Source organism: Urocampus carinirostris, chromosome 16 (genome assembly GCF_059441175.1).
Source record: "Urocampus carinirostris isolate Australia breed hairy pipefish chromosome 16, RoL_Ucar_1.0, whole genome shotgun sequence".
Taxonomy (NCBI): Eukaryota; Metazoa; Chordata; class Actinopteri; order Syngnathiformes; family Syngnathidae; genus Urocampus; species Urocampus carinirostris.
The window spans coordinates 9821723-9836158 of record NC_142364.1 but is presented as its reverse complement, the minus strand read 5'-3'; the positions used below and the strand labels follow the sequence as shown (position 1 = coordinate 9836158).

Sequence of the window (14436 nt, the reverse complement as noted above, 5' to 3'; positions counted from 1 at the left end):
AACCCTCACATGAAGCACTGAGTTCCAAATTTGGGTTTTTTGAAAATAATAGAAAAAAAATGAGAAAAAAATGGATTTGACTTGAGCAGTTTTTCCAAATAGTCACAGCTTCATTGGCGAAGCAGGTTGCGCGTCAGTCTCGTAATCTGAAGGTCGTGAGTTCAATTCTCACATGAAGCACTGAGTTCTAAATTTGGGTTTTTTGAAAATAATATAAAAAAAATGAGAAAAAAATTGATTTGACTTGAGCAGTTTTTCCAAATAGTCACAGCTTCATTGGCGAAGCAGGTAGCGCGTCAGTCTCATAATCTAAAGGTCGTGAGTTCAATCCTCACATGAAGCACTGAGTTTCCAAATTTGGGTTTTTTGAAAATAATAGAAAAAAAATGAGAAAAAAATTGATTTGACTTGAGCAGTTTTTCCAAATAGTCACAGCTTCATTGGCGAAGCAGGTAGCGCGTCAGTCTCATAATCTAAAGGTCGTGAGTTCAACCCTCACATGAAGCACTGAGTTCCAAATTTGGGTTTTTTGAAAATATTAGAAAAAAAATGAGAAAAAAATGGATTTGACTTGAGCAGTTTTTCCAAATAGACACAGCTTCATTGGCGAAGCAGGTTGCGCGTCAGTCTCATAATCTGAAGGTCGTGAGTTCAATCCTCACATGAAGCACTGAGTTCCAAATTTGGGTTTTTTTAAAATAATACAAAAAAAATGAGAAAAAAATGGATTTGATTTGAGCAGTTTTTCCAAATAGTCACAGCTTCATCGGCGAAGCAGGTAGCGCGTCAGTCTCATAATCTGAAGGTCGTGAGTTCAACCCTCACATGAAGCACTGAGTTCCAAATTTGGGTTTTTTGAAAATAATAGAAAAAAAATGAGAAAAAATGGATTTGACTTGAGCAGTTTTTCCAAATAGTCACAGCTTCATTGGCGAAGCAGGTAGTGTGTCAGTCTCATAATCTGAAGGTCGTGAGTTCAATTCTCACATGAAGCACTGAGTTCCAAATTTGGGTTTTTTGAAAATAATAGAAAAAAAATGAGAAAAAAATGGATTTGACTTGAGCAGTTTTTCCAAATAGTCACAGCTTCATTGGCGAAGCAGGTTGCGCGTCAGTCTCGTAATCTGAAGGTCGTGAGTTCAATTCTCACATGAAGCACTGAGTTCTAAATTTGGGTTTTTTGAAAATAATATAAAAAAAATGAGAAAAAAATGGATTTGACTTGAGCAGTTTTTCCAAATAGTCACAGCTTCATTGGCGAAGCAGGTAGCGCGTCAGTCTCATAATCTAAAGGTTGTGAGTTCAACCCTCACATGAAGCACTGATTTCCAAATTTGGGTTTTTTGAAAATAATAGAAAAAAAATGAGAAAAAAATTGATTTGACTTGAGCAGTTTTTCCAAATAGTCACAGCTTCATTGGCGAAGCAGGTAGCGCGTCAGTCTCATAATCTAAAGGTCGTGAGTTCAACCCTCACATGAAGCACTGAGTTCCAAATTTGGGTTTTTTGAAAATATTAGAAAAAAAATGAGAAAAAAATGGATTTGACTTGAGCAGTTTTTCCAAATAGACACAGCTTCATTGGCGAAGCAGGTTGCGCGTCAGTCTCATAATCTGAAGGTCGTGAGTTCAATCCTCACATGAAGCACTGAGTTCCAAATTTGGGTTTTTTTAAAATAATACAAAAAAAATGAGAAAAAAATGGATTTGATTTGAGCAGTTTTTCCAAATAGTCACAGCTTCATCGGCGAAGCAGGTAGCGCGTCAGTCTCATAATCTGAAGGTCGTGAGTTCAACCCTCACATGAAGCACTGAGTTCCAAATTTGGGTTTTTTGAAAATAATAGAAAAAAAATGAGAAAAAATGGATTTGACTTGAGCAGTTTCTCCAAATAGTCACAGCTTCATTGGCGAAGCAGGTAGCGCGTCAGTCTCATAATCTGAAGGTCGTGAGTTCAACCCTCACATGAAGCACTGAGTTCCAAATTTGGGTTTTTTGAAAATAATAGAAAAAAATGAGAAAAAAATGGATTTGACTTGAGCAGTTTTTCCAAATAGTCACAGCTTCATTGGCGAAGCAGGTAGTGCGTCAGTCTCATAATCTGAAGGTCGTGAGTTCAACCCTCACATGAAGCACTGAGTTCCAAATTTGGGTTTTTTGAAAATAATAGAAAAAAAATGAGAAAAAAATGGATTTGACTTGAGCAGTTTTTCCAAATAGTCACAGCTTCATTGGCGAAGCAGGTAGCGCGTCAGTCTCATAATCTGAAGGTCGTGATTTCAACCCTCACATGAAGCACTGAGTTCCAAATTTGGGTTTTTTGAAAACAATAGAAAAAAAAATGAGAAAAAAATGGATTTGACTTGAGCAGTTTTTCCAAATAGTCACAGCTTCATTGGCGAAGCAGGTAGCGCGTCAGTCTCTTAATCTGAAGGTCGTGAGTTCAATCCTCACATGAAACACTGAGTTCCAATTTTGGGTTTTTTGAAAATAATAGAAAAAAAATGAGAAAAAAATGGATTTGACTTGAGCAGTTTTTCCAAATAGTCACAGCTTCATTGGCGAAGCAGGTTGCGTGTCAGTCTCATAATCTGAAGGTCGTGAGTTCAACCCTCACATGAAGCACTGAGTTCCAAATTTGGGGTTTTTTGAAAATAATAGAAAAAAAATGAGAAAAAAATGGATTTGACTTGAGTAGTTTTTCCAAATAGTCACAGCTTCATTGGTGAAGCAGGTAGCGCGTCAGTCTCATAATCTGAAGGTCGTGAGTTCAACCCTCACATGAAGCACTGAGTTCCAAATTTGGGTTTTTTGAAAATAATAGAAAAAAATGAGAAAAAAATGGATTTGACTTGAGCAGTTTTTCCAAAAAGTCACAGCTTCATTGGCGAAGCAGGTTGCACGTCAGTCTCGTAATCTGAATGTCGTGAGTTCAATTCTCACATGAAGCACTGAGTTCCAAATTTGGGTTTTTTGAAAATAAGAGAAAAAAATGAGAAAAAAATGGATTTGACTTGAGCAGTTTTTCCAAATAGTCACAGCTTCATTGGCGAAGCAGGTTGCGCGTCAGTCTCATAATCTGAAGGTCGTGAGTTCAACCCTCACATGAAGCACTGAGTTCCAAATTTGGGTTTTTTGAAAATAATACAAAAAAAAAATGAGAAAAAAATGGATTTCACTTGAGCAGTTTTTCCAAATAGTCACAGCTTCATTGGCGAAGCAGGTAGCGCGTCAGTCTCATAATCTAAAGGTCGTGAGTTCAACCCTCACATGAAGCACTGAGTTCCAAATTTGGGTTTTTTGAAAATAATAGAAAAAAAATGAGAAAAAAATGGATTTGACTTAAACAGTTTACCCAAATAGTCACAGCTTCATTGGCGAAGCAGGTAGCGCGTCAGTCTCATAATCTGAAGGTCGTGAGTTCAACCCTCACATGAAGCACTGAGTTCCAAATTTGGGTTTTTTGAAAATAATAGAAAAAAATGAGAAAAAAATGGATTTGACTTGAGCAGTTTTTCCAAATAGTCACAGCTTCATTGGCTAAGCAGGTAGTGCGTCAGTCTCATAATCTGAAGGTCGTGAGTTCAATTCTCACATGAAGCACTGAGTTCCAAATTTGGGTTTTTTGAAAATAATAGAAAAAAAATGAGAAAAAAATTGATTTGACTTGAGCAGATTTTCCAAATAGTCTCAGTTTCATTGGCGAAGCAAGTTGCGCGTCGGTCTCGTAATCTGAAGGTCGTGAGTTCAATTCTCACATGAAGCACTGAGTTCCAAATTTGGGTTTTTTGAAAATAATAGAAAAAAAATGAGAAAAAAATGGATTTGACTTGAGTAGTTTTTCCAAATAGTCACAGCTTCATTGGCGAAGCAGGTAGCGCGTCAGTCTCATAATCTGAAGGTCGTGAGTTCAACCCTCACATGAAGCACTGAGTTCCAAATTTGGGTTTTTTGAAAATAATAGAAAAAAATAAGAAAAAAATGGATTTCACTTTAGCAGTTTTTCCAAATAGTCACAGCTTCATTGGCGAAGCAGGTAGCGCGTCAGTCTCATAATCTGAAGGTCGTGAGTTCAACCCTCACATGAAGCACTGAGTTCCAAATTTCGGTTTTTTGAAAACAATAGAAAAAAAATGAGAAAAAAATGGATTTGACTTGAGCAATTTTTCCAAATAGTCACAGCTTCATTGGCAAAGCAGGTAGCGCGTCAGTCTCATAATCTGAAGGTCGTGAGTTCAACCCTCACATGAAGCACTGAGTTCCAAATTTGGGTTTTTTGAAAATAATAAAAAAAAAAATGAGAAAAAAATGGATTTCACTTGAGCAGTTTTTCCAAATAGTCACAGCTTCATTGGCGAAGCAGGTTGCGCGTCAGTCTCGTAATCTGAAGGTCGTGAGTTCAATTCTCACATGAAGCACTGAGTTCTAAATTTGGGTTTTTTGAAAATAATATAAAAAAAATGAGAAAAAAATGGATTTGACTTGAGCAGTTTTTCCAAATAGTCACAGCTTCATTGGCGAAGCAGGTTGCGTGTCAGTCTCGTAATCTGAAGGTCTTGAGTTCAATTCTCACATGAAGCACTGAGTTCCAAATTTGGGTTTTTTGAAAATAATAGAAAAAAAATGAGAAAAAAATGGATTTGACTTGAGCAGTTTTTCCAAATAGTCACAGCTTCATTGGCGAAGCAGGTTGCGCGTCAGTCTCAAAATCTGAAGGTCGTGAGTTCAATCCTCACATGAAGCACTGAGTTCCAAATTTGGGTTTTTTGAAAATAATACAAAAAAAAATGAGAAAAAAATGGATTTCACTTGAGCAGTTTTTCCAAATAGTCACAGCTTCATTGGCAAAGCAGGTAGCGCGTCAGTCTCATAATCTGAAGGTCGTGAGTTCAATCCTCACATGAAGCACTGAGTTCCAAATTTGGGTTTTTTGAAAATAATAAAAAAAAAAATGAGAAAAAAATGGATTTCACTTGAGCAGTTTTTCCAAATAGTCACAGCTTCATTGGCGAAGCAGGTTGCGCGTCAGTCTCGTAATCTGAAGGTCGTGAGTTCAATTCTCACATGAAGCACTGAGTTCTAAATTTGGGTTTTTTGAAAATAATATAAAAAAAATGAGAAAAAAATTGATTTGACTTGAGCAGTTTTTCCAAATAGTCACAGCTTCATTGGCGAAGCAGGTAGCGCGTCAGTCTCATAATCTAAAGGTTGTGAGTTCAACCCTCACATGAAGCACTGATTTCCAAATTTGGGTTTTTTGAAAATAATAGAAAAAAAATGAGAAAAAAATTGATTTGACTTGAGCAGTTTTTCCAAATAGTCACAGCTTCATTGGCGAAGCAGGTAGCGCGTCAGTCTCATAATCTAAAGGTCGTGAGTTCAACCCTCACATGAAGCACTGAGTTCCAAATTTGGGTTTTTTGAAAATATTAGAAAAAAAATGAGAAAAAAATGGATTTGACTTGAGCAGTTTTTCCAAATAGACACAGCTTCATTGGCGAGCAGGTTGCGCGTCAGTCTCATAATCTGAAGGTCGTGAGTTCAACCCTCACATGAAGCACTGAGTTCCAAATTTGGTTTTTTTTAAAATAATACAAAAAAAATGAGAAAAAAATGGATTTGATTTGAGCAGTTTTTCCAAAAAGTCACAGCTTCATCGGCGAAGCAGGTAGCGCGTCAGTCTCATAATCTGAAGGTCGTGAGTTCAACCCTCACATGAAGCACTGAGTTCCAAATTTGGTTTTTTTGAAAATAATAGAAAAAAAATGAGAAAAAATGGATTTGACTTGAGCAGTTTTTCCAAATAGTCACAGCTTCATTGGCGAAGCAGGTAGTGTGTCAGTCTCATAATCTGAAGGTCGTGAGTTCAATTCTCACATGAAGCACTGAGTTCCAAATTTGGGTTTTTTGAAAATAATAGAAAAAAAATGAGAAAAAAATTGATTTGACTCGAGCAGATTTTCCAAATAGTCTCAGCTTCATTGGCGAAGCAGGTTGCGCGTCAGTCTCGTAATCTGAAGGTCGTGAGTTCATTCCTCACATGAAGCACTGAGTTCCAAATTTGGGTTTTTTGAAAATAATACAAAAAAAAATTAGAAAAAAATGGATCTGACTTGAGCAGTTTTTCCAAATAGTCACAGCTTCATTGGCGAAGCAGGTTGCGCGTCAGTCTCATATCCTGAAGGTCGTGAGTTCAATCCTCACATGAAGCACTGAGTTCCAAATTTGGGTTTTTTGAAAATAATACAAAAAAAAATGAGAAAAAAATTGATTTCACTTGAGCAGTTTTTCCAAATAGTCACAGCTTCATTGGCGAAGCAGGTAGCGCGTCAGTCTCATAATCTGAAGGTTGTGAGTTCAAACCTCACATGAAGCACTGAGTTCCAAATTTGGGTTTTTTGAAAACAATAGAAAAAAAATGAGAAAAAAATGGATTTGACTTGAGCAGTTTTTCCAAATAGTCACAGCTTCATTGGCGAAGCAGGTAGCGCGTCAGTCTCATAATCTGAAGGTCGTGAGTTCAACCCTCACATGAAGCACTGAGTTCCAAATTTGGGTTTTTTGAAAATAATAGAAAAAAAATGAGAAAAAAATGGATTTGACTTGAGCAGTTTTTCCAAATAGTCACAGCTTCATTGGCGAAGCAGGTAGCGCGTCAGTCTCATAATCTGAAGGTCGTGAGTTCAATTCTCACATGAAGCACTGAGTTCCAAATTTGGGTTTTTTGAAAATAATAGAAAAAAAATGAGAAAAAAATGGATTTGACTTGAGCAGTTTTTCCAAATAGTCACAGCTTCATTGGCGAAGCAGGTTGCGCGTCAGTCTCATAATCTGAAGGTCGTGAGTTCAACCCTCACATGAAGCACTGAGCTCCAAATTTGGGTTTTTTGAAAATAATAGAAAAAAATGAGAAAAAAATGGATTTGACTTGAGCAGTTTTTCTAAATGGTCACAGCTTCATTGGCGAAGCAGGTTGCGCGTCAGTCTCGTAATCTGAAGGTCGTGAGTTCAACCCTCACATGAAGCACTGAGTTCCAAATTTGGGTTTTTTGAAAATAATAGAAAAAAATGAGAAAAAAATGGATTTGACTTGAGCAGTTTTTCTAAATGGTCACAGCTTCATTGGCGAAGCAGGTTGCGCGTCAGTCTCGTAATCTGAAGGTCGTGAGTTCAACCCTCACATGAAGCACTGAGTTCCAAATTTGGGTTTTTTGAAAATAATAGAAAAAAAATGAGAAAAAAATGGATTTGACTTGAGCAGTTTTTCCAAATAGTCACAGCTTCATTGGCGAAGCAGGTAGCGCGTCAGTCTCATAATCTGAAGGTCGTGAGTTCAACCCTCACATGAAGCACTGAGTTCCAAATTTGGGTTTTTTGAAAACAATAGAAAAAAAATGAGAAAAAAATGGATTTGACTTGAGCAGTTTTTCCAAATAGTCACAGCTTCATTGGCGAAGCAGGTAGCGCGTCAGTCTCATAATCTGAAGGTCGTGAGTTCAACCCTCACATGAAGCACTGAGTTCCAAATTTGGGTTTTTTGAAAATAATAGAAAAAAAATGAGAAAAAAATGGATTTGACTTGAGCAGTTTTTCCAAATGGTCACAGCTTCATTGGCGAAGCAGGTTGCGTGTCAGTCTCGTAATCTGAAGGTCGTGAGTTCAATTCTCACATGAAGCACTGAGTTCCAAATTTGGGTTTTTTGAAAATAATAGAAAAAAAATGAGAAAAAAATGGATTTGACTTGAGCAGTTTTTCCAAATAGTCACAGCTTCATTGGCGAAGAAGGTTGCGCGTCAGTCTCAAAATCTGAAGGTCGTGAGTTCAATCCTCACATGAAGCACTGAGTACCAAATTTGGGTTTTTTGAAAATAATACAAAAAAAAATGAGAAAAAAATGGATTTCACTTGAGCAGTTTTTCCAAATAGTCACAGCTTCATTGGCAAAGCAGGTAGCGCGTCAGTCTCATAATCTGAAGGTCGTGAGTTCAATCCTCACATGAAGCACTGAGTTCCTAATTTGGGTTTTTTGAAAATAATAAAAAAAAAAAATGAGAAAAAAATGGATTTCACTTGAGCAGTTTTTCCAAATAGTCACAGCTTCATTGGCGAAGCAGGTAGCGCGTCAGTCTCATAATCTGAAGGTCGTGAGTTCAATTCTCACATGAAGCACTGAGTTCCAAATTTGGGTCTTTTGAAAATAATAGAAAAAAAATGAGAAAAAAATGGATTTTACTTGAGCAGTTTTTCCAAATAGTCACAGCTTCATTGGCGAAGCAGGTTGCGCGTCAGTCTCGTAATCTGAAGGTCGTGAGTTGAATTCTCACATGAAGCACTGAGTTCCAGATTTGGGTTTTTTGAAAATAATAGAAAAAAAATGAGAAAAAAATTGATTTGACTTGAGCAGTTTTTCCAAATAGTCACAGCTTCATTGGCGAAGCAGGTAGCGCGTCAGTCTCATAATCTGAAGGTCGTGATTTCAACCCTCACATGAAGCACTGAGTTCCAAATTTGGGTTTTTTGAAAACAATAGAAAAAAAAATGAGAAAAAAATGGATTTGACTTGAGCAGTTTTTCCAAATAGTCACAGCTTCATTGGCGAAGCAGGTAGCGCGTCAGTCTCTTAATCTGAAGGTCGTGAGTTCAATCCTCACATGAAACACTGAGTTCCAATTTTGGGTTTTTTGAAAATAATAGAAAAAAAATGAGAAAAAAATGGATTTGACTTGAGCAGTTTTTCCAAATAGTCACAGCTTCATTGGCGAAGCAGGTAGCGCGTCAGTCTCATAATCTGAAGGTCGTGAGTTCAACCCTCACATGAAGCACTGAGTTCCAAATTTGGGGTTTTTTGAAAATAATAGAAAAAAAATGAGAAAAAAATGGATTTGACTTGAGTAGTTTTTCCAAATAGTCACAGCTTCATTGGCGAAGCAGGTAGCGCGTCAGTCTCATAATCTGAAGGTCGTGAGTTCAACCCTCACATGAAGCACTGAGTTCCAAATTTGGGTTTTTTGAAAATAATAGAAAAAAATGAGAAAAAAATGGATTTGACTTGAGCAGTTTTTCCAAATAGTCACAGCTTCATTGGCGAAGCAGGTAGTGCGTCAGTCTCGTAATCTGAAGGTCGTGAGTTCAATTCTCACATGAAGCACTGAGTTCCAAATTTGGGTTTTTTGAAAATAATAGAAAAAAAATGAGAAAAAAATTGATTTCACTTGAGCAGTTTTTCCAAATAGTCACAGCTTCATTGGCGAAGCAGGTAGCGCGTCAGTCTCATAATCTGAAGGTCGTGATTTCAACCCTCACATGAAGCACTGAGTTCCAAATTTGGGTTTTTTGAAAACAATAGAAAAAAAAATGAGAAAAAAATGGATTTGACTTGAGCAGTTTTTCCAAATAGTCACAGCTTCATTGGCGAAGCAGGTAGCGCGTCAGTCTCATAATCTGAAGGTTGTGAGTTCAACCCTCACATGAAGCACTGAGTTCCAAATTTGGGTTTTTTGAAAACAATAGAAAAAAAATGAGAAAAAAATGGATTTGACTTGAGCAGTTTTTCCAAATAGTCACAGCTTCATTGGCGAAGCAGGTAGCGCGTAAGTCTCATAATCTGAAGGTCGTGAGTTCAACCCTCACATGAAGCACTGACTTCCAAATTTGGGTTTTTTGAAAATAATAGAAAAAAAATGAGAAAAAAATGGATTTGACTTGAGCAGTTTTTCCAAATAGTCACAGCTTCATTGGCGAAGCAGGTAGCGCGTCAGTCTCATAATCTGAAGGTCGTGATTTCAACCCTCACATGAAGCACTGAGTTCCAAATTTGGGTTTTTTGAAAACAATAGAAAAAAAAATGAGAAAAAAATGGATTTGACTTGAGCAGTTTTTCCAAATAGTCACAGCTTCATTGGCGAAGCAGGTAGCGCGTCAGTCTCTTAATCTGAAGGTCGTGAGTTCAATCCTCACATGAAACACTGAGTTCCAATTTTGGGTTTTTTGAAAATAATAGAAAAAAAATGAGAAAAAAATGGATTTGACTTGAGCAGTTTTTCCAAATAGTCACAGCTTCATTGGCGAAGCAGGTAGCGCGTCAGTCTCATAATCTGAAGGTCGTGAGTTCAACCCTCACATGAAGCACTGAGTTCCAAATTTGGGGTTTTTTGAAAATAATAGAAAAAAAATGAGAAAAAAATGGATTTGACTTGAGTAGTTTTTCCAAATAGTCACAGCTTCATTGGCGAAGCAGGTAGCGCGTCAGTCTCATAATCTGAAGGTCGTGAGTTCAACCCTCACATGAAGCACTGAGTTCCAAATTTGGGTTTTTTGAAAATAATAGAAAAAAATGAGAAAAAAATGGATTTGACTTGAGCAGTTTTTCCAAATAGTCACAGCTTCATTGGCGAAGCAGGTTGCACGTCAGTCTCGTAATCTGAATGTCGTGAGTTCAATTCTCACATGAAGCACTGATTCCAAATTTGGGTTTTTTGAAAATAAGAGAAAAAAATGAGAAAAAAATGGATTTGACTTGAGCAGTTTTTCCAAATAGTCACAGCTTCATTGGCGAAGCAGGTTGCGCGTCAGTCTCATAATCTGAAGGTCGTGAGTTCAACCCTCACATGAAGCACTGAGTTCCAAATTTGGGTTTTTTGAAAATAATACAAAAAAAAATGAGAAAAAAATGGTTTTCACTTGAGCAGTTTTGCCAAATAGTCACAGCTTCATTGGCGAAGCAGGTAGCGCGTCAGTCTCATAATCTGAAGGTCGTGAGTTCAACCCTCACATGAAGCACTGAGTTCCAAATTTGGGTTTTTTGAAAATAATACAAAAAAAAATGAGAAAAAAATGGATTTCACTTGAGCAGTTTTTCCAAATAGTCACAGCTTCATTGGCGAAGCAGGTAGCGCGTCAGTCTCATAATCTAAAGGTCGTGAGTTCAACCCTCACATGAAGCACTGAGTTCCAAATTTGGGTTTTTTGAAAATAATAGAAAAAAATGAGAAAAAAATGGATTTGACTTGAGCAGTTTTTCCAAATAGTCACAGCTTCATTGGCGAAGCAGGTAGTGCGTCAGTCTCATAATCTGAAGGTCGTGAGTTCAATTCTCACATGAAGCACTGAGTTCCAAATTTGGGTTTTTTGAAAATAATAGAAAAAAAATGAGAAAAAAATTGATTTGACTTGAGCAGATTTTCCAAATAGTCTCAGTTTCATTGGCGAAGCAAGTTGCGCGTCAGTCTCGTAATCTGAAGGTCGTGAGTTCAATTCTCACATGAAGCACTGAGTTCCAAATTTGGGTTTTTTGAAAATAATAGAAAAAAATGAGAAAAAAATGGATTTGACTTGAGCAGTTTTTCCAAATAGTCACAGCTTCATTGGCGAAGCAGGTAGCGCGTCAGTCTCATAATCTGAAGGTCGTGAGTTCAACCCTCACATGAAGCACTGAGTTCCAAATTTGGGTTTTTTGAAAATAATAGAAAAAAATGAGAAAAAAATGGATTTGACTTGAGCAGTTTTTCCAAATAGTCACAGCTTCATTGGCGAAGCAGGTAGTGCGTCAGTCTCATAATCTGAAGGTCGTGAGTTCAATTCTCACATGAAGCACTGAGTTCCAAATTTGGGTTTTTTGAAAATAATAGAAAAAAAATGAGAAAAAAATTGATTTGACTTGAGCAGATTTTCCAAATAGTCTCAGTTTCATTGGCGAAGCAAGTTGAGCGTCAGTCTCGTAATCTGAAGGTCGTGAGTTCAATTCTCACATGAAGCACTGAGTTCCAAATTTGGGTTTTTTGAAAATAATAGAAAAAAAATGAGAAAAAAATGGATTTGACTTGAGCAGTTTTTCCAAATAGTCACAGCTTCATTGGCGAAGCAGGTTGCGCGTCAGTCTCATATACTGAAGGTCGTGAGTTCAATTCTCACATGAAGCACTGAGTTCCAAATTTGGGTTTTTTGAAAATAATACAAAAAAAAATGAGAAAAAAATTGATTTCACTTGAGCAGTTTTTCCAAATAGTCACAGCTTCATTGGCGAAGCAGGTAGCGCGTCAGTCTCATAATCTGAAGGTCGTGATTTCAACCCTCACATGAAGCACTGAGTTCCAAATTTGGGTTTTTTGAAAACAATAGAAAAAAAAATGAGAAAAAAATGGATTTGACTTGAGCAGTTTTTCCAAATAGTCACAGCTTCATTGGCGAAGCAGGTAGCGCGTCAGTCTCTTAATCTGAAGGTCGTGAGTTCAATCCTCACATGAAGCACTGAGTTCCAATTTTGCGTTTTTTGAAAATAATAGAAAAAAAATGAGAAAAAAATGGATTTGACTTGAGCAGTTTTTCCAAATAGTCACAGCTTCATTGGCGAAGCAGGTAGCGCGTCAGTCTCACAATCTGAAGGTCGTGAGTTCAACCCTCACATGAAGCACTGAGTTCCAAATTTGGGGTTTTTTGAAAATAATAGAAAAAAAATGAGAAAAAAATGGATTTGACTTGAGTAGTTTTTCCAAATAGTCACAGCTTCATTGGCGAAGCAGGTAGCGCGTCAGTCTCATAATCTGAAGGTCGTGAGTTCAACCCTCACATGAAGCACTGAGTTCCAAATTTGGGTTTTTTGAAAATAAGAGAAAAAAATGAGAAAAAAATGGATTTGACTTGAGCAGTTTTTCCAAATAGTCACAGCTTCATTGGCGAAGCAGGTTGCGCGTCAGTCTCATAATCTGAAGGTCGTGAGTTCAATTCTCACATGAAGCACTGAGTTCCAAATTTGGGTTTTTTGAAAATAAGAGAAAAAAATGAGAAAAAAATGGATTTGACTTGAGCAGTTTTTCCAAATAGTCACAGCTTCATTGGCGAAGCAGGTTGCGCGTCAGTCTCATAATCTGAAGGTCGTGAGTTCAACCCTCACATGAAGCACTGAGTTCCAAATTTGGGTTTTTTGAAAATAATACAAAAAAAAATGAGAAAAAAATGGATTTCACTTGAGCAGTTTTGCCAAATAGTCACAGCTTCATTGGCGAAGCAGGTAGCGCGTCAGTCTCATAATCTGAAGGTCGTGAGTTCAACCCTCACATGAAGCACTGAGTTCCAAATTTGGGTTTTTTGAAAATAATACAAAAAAAAATGAGAAAAAAATGGATTTCACTTGAGCAGTTTTTCCAAATAGTCACAGCTTCATTGGCGAAGCAGGTAGCGCGTCAGTCTCATAATCTAAAGGTCGTGAGTTCAACCCTCACATGAAGCACTGAGTTCCAAATTTGGGTTTTTTGAAAATAATAGAAAAAAATGAGAAAAAAATGGATTTGACTTGAGCAGTTTTTCCAAATAGACACAGCTTCATTGGCGAAGCAGGTAGTGCGTCAGTCTCATAATCTGAAGGTCGTGAGTTCAATTCTCACATGAAGCACTGAGTTCCAAATTTGGGTTTTTTGAAAATAATAGAAAAAAAATGAGAAAAAAATTGATTTGACTTGAGCAGATTTTCCAAATAGTCTCAGTTTCATTGGCGAAGCAAGTTGCGCGTCAGTCTCGTAATCTGAAGGTCGTGAGTTCAATTCTCACATGAAGCACTGAGTTCCAAATTTGGGTTTTTTGAAAATAATAGAAAAAAATGAGAAAAAAATGGATTTGACTTGAGCAGTTTTTCCAAATAGTCACAGCTTCATTGGCGAAGCAGGTAGCGCGTCAGTCTCATAATCTGAAGGTCGTGAGTTCAACCCTCACATGAAGCACTGAGTTCCAAATTTGGGTTTTTTGAAAATAATAGAAAAAAATGAGAAAAAAATGGATTTGACTTGAGCAGTTTTTCCAAATAGTCACAGCTTCATTGGCGAAGCAGGTAGTGCGTCAGTCTCATAATCTGAAGGTCGTGAGTTCAATTCTCACATGAAGCACTGAGTTCCAAATTTGGGTTTTTTGAAAATAATAGAAAAAAAATGAGAAAAAAATGGATTTGACTTGAGCAGTTTTTCCAAATAGTCACAGCTTCATTGGCGAAGCAGGTTGCGCGTCAGTCTCATATACTGAAGGTCGTGAGTTCAATTCTCACATGAAGCACTGAGTTCCAAATTTGGGTTTTTTGAAAATAATACAAAAAAAAATGAGAAAAAAATTGATTTCACTTGAGCAGTTTTTCCAAATAGTCACAGCTTCATTGGCGAAGCAGGTAGCGCGTCAGTCTCATAATCTGAAGGTCGTGATTTCAACCCTCACATGAAGCACTGAGTTCCAAATTTGGGTTTTTTGAAAACAATAGAAAAAAAAATGAGAAAAAAATGGATTTGACTTGAGCAGTTTTTCCAAATAGTCACAGCTTCATTGGCGAAGCAGGTAGCGCGTCAGTCTCTTAATCTGAAGGTCGTGAGTTCAATCCTCACATGAAGCACTGAGTTCCAATTTTGCGTTTTTTGAAAATAATAGAAAAAAAATGAGAAAAAAATGGATTTGACTTGAGCA

The 14436-nt window shown here is 37.1% G+C and overlaps 5 non-coding genes across 5 annotated transcripts; all 5 read left to right on the top strand.

Annotated features, from left to right (window-relative positions):
- Positions 1–107: 107 nt before the first annotated feature.
- trnat-cgu (transfer RNA threonine (anticodon CGU)) lies at positions 108–180 on the top strand. The gene has a single exon. It is a non-coding gene; the product is annotated as a tRNA-Thr (tRNA).
- A 905-nt stretch (positions 181–1085) lies between these two features.
- Positions 1086–1158, top strand: trnat-cgu (transfer RNA threonine (anticodon CGU)). Its single transcript has one exon. It is a non-coding gene; the product is annotated as a tRNA-Thr (tRNA).
- A 3186-nt stretch (positions 1159–4344) lies between these two features.
- On the top strand, positions 4345–4417 carry trnat-cgu (transfer RNA threonine (anticodon CGU)). The gene has a single exon. It is a non-coding gene; the product is annotated as a tRNA-Thr (tRNA).
- Positions 4418–4670: 253 nt separating this feature from the next.
- trnal-caa (transfer RNA leucine (anticodon CAA)) lies at positions 4671–4743 on the top strand. Its single transcript has one exon. It is a non-coding gene; the product is annotated as a tRNA-Leu (tRNA).
- Positions 4744–4998: 255 nt separating this feature from the next.
- On the top strand, positions 4999–5071 carry trnat-cgu (transfer RNA threonine (anticodon CGU)). Its single transcript has one exon. It is a non-coding gene; the product is annotated as a tRNA-Thr (tRNA).
- Positions 5072–14436: the final 9365 nt, after the last annotated feature.